The sequence below is a fragment of the Colobus angolensis genome, unplaced genomic scaffold, assembly GCF_000951035.1.
Source record: "Colobus angolensis palliatus isolate OR3802 unplaced genomic scaffold, Cang.pa_1.0 Scaffold31, whole genome shotgun sequence".
NCBI classification, from domain to species: domain Eukaryota; kingdom Metazoa; phylum Chordata; class Mammalia; order Primates; family Cercopithecidae; genus Colobus; species Colobus angolensis.
In genome coordinates this window covers 10371378-10375955 of record NW_012116377.1, presented here as the reverse complement: position 1 = coordinate 10375955, position 4578 = coordinate 10371378, and the positions used below count along the sequence as shown (strand labels likewise).

The 4578-nt window shown below is 46.6% G+C and overlaps 1 protein-coding gene across 1 annotated transcript in view; it reads right to left on the bottom strand.

The window, feature by feature from the left end:
• SEMA5B (sema domain, seven thrombospondin repeats (type 1 and type 1-like), transmembrane domain (TM) and short cytoplasmic domain, (semaphorin) 5B) overlaps positions 1–622 on the bottom strand; it is a 121478-nt gene extending 120856 nt beyond the window's left edge. Inside the window, exon 1 of the transcript XR_001002758.1 lies at positions 464–622. The gene's annotated coding sequence lies outside the window, so the exon portion shown is untranslated. The remainder of the gene's footprint in view (positions 1–463) is intronic.
• Positions 623–4578: the final 3956 nt, after the last annotated feature.

The following is a 4578-nucleotide window of genomic DNA, read 5'->3' as shown; positions in this document are numbered from 1 at the left end:
GGGCCTGCCAGAGTGTGGTTACCAGCCCGGTGGGCCGAAGCCCCTTCCCCGGCGGGCATTCCGGCGGCAAGACCTAGGCCCCCGAGCATTTGCCGCCGTTTGCCCCATCCCGCCTTGCAGTGCTCGAATGTTACATTTTCGCGAGCCATCGGCGGGACCTGCCCAATCCCGCACTCCGGGCCTGAGGAAGCTCCCCCAAATCCCACTCCGGACTCCCACATTCCCCAGCCCCATCAATTCGGAACGATCTTATTGCCTGTGGATTTGAAGGGGAAGGGACCTCGTGTAAAACGGGGGAGAGCCGTTATAAACTGCAGTGGCAGAGAGGGAGGCTAGGCTGCTGGGCTGGGCTGGAAAGCCAGAACTGGCCGGATTAGGGTTAACCTTGCAAACTGTACGATATTGAGCGAACCTCTCCAAGCCTCAGTTTCCTCAGCTGTAAACTGGGGTTAATAATACGCACCCTACAGAATTGTGAAGAACGAGTAGGGGACACGGGGAGTAAAATAACATCAGGAACAGTGGGAGGGCAGCCAAGAGATGAGCGATCCGCGAAGGTGCTGGAGCGTTCTCGGCTGAGGACGGAAGGTTTAGCGCAATCACCACAAGAGAGGCCGAATTGTTTACAAGTTTCAGTGATCTAGTGTTTCTGATGGCTAGAAGGCGGGAGAGAAAGACGCAGGGGGCAAGCTTCAAATCCTAGCTGCCCGGGCTGCAAGAGGGATGGGAAGGGAGCCCTCTGCTGAACAAAAAATATATTTGAAAATTTTAAAAAAAGGGTCACCTAAGAAGGAGTGAGAAAGACAAAGGATCTGAAAAACTAAAACCAGGAAAGTGTGATTCTAAGAGATAACCAAAGAGAACTATGGAATAAAAATAGATAAGTTGGAGGAAGGAAAATATCAGAAGACTTTCTAGAGTATGCCAGAAATCGGATAATTAGAACAAAGTCTTAGTGAAGCATTTTACATAATAAAATTCTGGGTAAAGGAAACCCCGATAAAGCAGAAGAATGGAGACACTAAGAGCCCCAGAGAAGTAGCTCCTCCCTGCCATCCTCCTACCCGTGGACCAGGGCAAGAAGCAGTTTGACAGGATAATGAGAAACAAAGGGTGGTTCTGAATCCAAGAAGGGAGTTTATGAGACACTGTAGAAAGAGAAGCAGTGCAAGACCTCAAAGATAGACTTTCTAGGGCAACGGAAATGCTGAAACTCATAATGTGCAGAATAGAGAGAAACTTACAAAGGGAAAACACGTTCTGGACACAAAGGCAGAGATGCAGAGAAGAAAAGGAAGGAAATGGGCATGTGAAGGCATACCAGTCTGGTAGCCCATTCATTTAATATTGGGGTAAAAACCAAGTTGGAAGAGACAGCACAGGATGTTGAGTCCAAATCTATCATGAGCCCTGGACCATTATTCCAGAGTCCCAGGCTGAGATGGGGATAGGTCTCCTGATCCCCACTGTGGAACCTTCCCACTGCTATAAGTGTGCCCCCCTCATTGCCTACAGAGCTGTGGGGAATGTTTTTGTCATTGCAAAAAATAGAAGTATGTGCAATATAGACATACCTTTTAATTAACACAAAAAACCTTGAAGCTATTTCATACTGCAGGACCAGGGAATAAACAGGAGAGCTTCCAATTTGTCTGGTTGGGAGAACAGACAAAATGCCTTCTGAGTGGCTCTGTCAGCCACAGCTCTCTCTTGAAAGATAACCAAAATATTCTCCACCCTTCACACATTCTCTCACCTGCTCTCTTGTTTGCTACCGTGTTTTGATTGTGTTCTTTCTTTTCTTCCCACTGTCATGTCAAGGCCCTTCCTGGCTCTCCCTCTCCACGTTATAAAGTGGAGAGGGGGTTGGGGACTGGCACAGGAAGAGAAGAGAGGAGACCCCAGGCTGGGGACACAGGGAAGGAAATTTTCCTTTTCAGGGGAAGCAGGAGCCAAGACGAGGAGGCACCCAAAGAGACAGACCAAGTAGCAGGGCAGCTAGCAATACTGGACTAATTAATCCTAATTGCATCCTAAAGTATTGTATTGATTAACAGTGATTACTCAAGAGCTCTCAATACAAGAGAGCTTCAGAAGCCCAACCCTCCGGAAGGGACAGTTTCTTTACTGGCCTGGCTTACCACCTGCTCTTTGGCAAACCCAGCCTGGTTAGAATCTGAATCACTTACTTGGAGCAAAACCTGGAGTGTTGATCCCATCACCGCAGTGTCACAACCAGCTTCTGCCACCTTCCTTAGACCTTTGCAATAACCTATAAGATAACTGTTTCTGTTAGGAGCAATTCTCCTCCTAGTGAGAAACATTGTTAATTAAGCAGAATGGAAATATAGTAATTAACAGTGTTAAGCAAACAAGCTAAAGAGCGGTGAATATAGGGGGTGAGAAGGAGTTTTTAGGACTCACTCTTGACCTAGAAATTCCAAACCTATATTGAACTAAGGTTCCAAGATGTTAAGAAATACGTCCAAATTATTATGCTCAAGGGTGGAACAGCAGAAGAATGGAGACACTAAGAGCCCCAGAGAAGCACCTCCTCCCTGCCATCCTCCTACCCCTAGACCATGGCAAGAAGCAGTTTGACAGGACAAGCTGGGAGCACAACACTGTCTCCTTCCTCCTACCTAAGGGCATTTTTGGGGAGATAAAGCTAAAAAATGAATGCAGGCTCTCCCAAGAGGCCATCTGTGTGTGTGTGTGTAGGTGTGTGTGTGTTTGTGTGTGTACACATGCTTGTGCATAGCCCAGGCACAAACACAAACCTTGTCTTGCAGCAAAAGGCAAACAGCCAGTCATATACTAATAGGAGACAGAGAATGGAAAATAAAAAGTAAGCAAGTATAATGTCCAAATTATTTTCTGGTCCCAGAATTGTCTGCTCATTGTGCCTGGGGATGGCAAAGAAAAAAGAAAATACCCACCCCAGAAGTCATTGTCAATTTGTGAACCAAAAGCATGCTCAGGTCAGAGGAACTGAAGTGTCACAGAATGACTGCTTTGCCATTGTCCTGAACTAATGTGAAAGAAGAGATCTTCCTTCCTTCCTTCGCAAACATTTAAGTGTCACTCAGTATGCGAGGCAGAGAGGTCATAGGAAGAGCTTCACAGGCAGGCAGGGGAGGCAGACGTAGCCATAGCAAATGCAAGGACTGCCACAGGATGGGAGCTCTGCAGGCACATGGAGAGTCAGTTACCAGCTCTACCAAACAGGACAAAGAAGTCTTCATTGGAAAGGGCCATTCTAGCTAGGAGTGGAAGATAAGGCAGGAATTTGCCAGACAGAGAAGCAGGAGGAGGCAGAGTATTCCAGACAGAGGAAGTAGCATGTATAAAAGCACAAGGCAATATAATTAGATTTCTGTTTGAAGAATTACTTGGCCCTGGTTATCAGAGAGAGCTGAAGCAGTAAATGTGAGCAGGTGTCTCACGTGGTGGAAAGAGCACCGCGCCAGCAGTTAGGGCTCCCCAGTCCTAGCATGAGCTGGGCCACTGATGAGCTGAGTGTCCTTGGACAAGCCTCTTAATCTCTCCAACCTCAGCTCCTCCTGGATAAAATGAAAGGGGTTGATCCACTGGTTTGTAGGCTTCTCCTTGCACATGTATTCTATGATTCTGACTCTCCCTGAAGATACTTCTTTAAATCCTGCTCTACATTATGCTCTTTACCATATTTGCACACTTGGTCCTTTCCTTGTGTGTAGCACTTTACAGTTTACAAAAGTATTTGCCGTGTTCTATCCCCTTTGACCTTCAGAGCCATGTGAGGGAGACAGCCACACTGAAGACCTAGATGAGCTTGTCCAGTCACTGGCTGTAAATCTCTCTGTGCTCATGATGTCCAAGTTTGTATCTGCAGCTCTGACCCCTCGCTCTCTCTTAAAATCTGGATGTATAGAACCAACTACCTGCCCCTCCTCTGCATGACCTTCTAAGAGACATCTCTAACTTAACACACCCAACACTTAACTTCTGATTTGCTTTTCCAAACCAGGTCCTCCCTCAGTCTTCCCCATCCTGGTAAATAAAAACTCCATTCTTCCAATTGCTCAAGGTCAAAATCTTGAAGTCATTTCATACCCCACATCCAGACCATCCATAAATCCTATCGTCTCTATCTTTGAAATATTTTCAGAATCTTACCATTTCACCCCACCTCTTCCACTTGCGCCCTAGTTCAAACACTCTTTTCTCTCCTCTGGATGTTTGCTGTGCTATTTCTAACCTTTGTACCTACAGTCTATTCTCCACACGGAAGCTGTCCTAAGTCAGATCCTACTACTCCTCTGTTCAAACACCTTCTATGGCTCTCCAACTGTCTAGAGAAAAAGCCTTAGCAGCCCCACAAGGCCTGTCTGACATTATCTGCTAGCGCTCTCCCTATCCTCACTTCTCTCAGGCTACCCCAGCCTCTCTGCTGTTCTTCACACACCCAAGTCTCTCACCTGAAGGCCTTTGTACTTGACACTCTCTCTGCCTGGAAACCTCTTTTGCCGAATGTCCACATAGGTCATTTCCTCACTTCCTTTAATCTCTGCTCAAATATCAGTTCATCAGAGATGT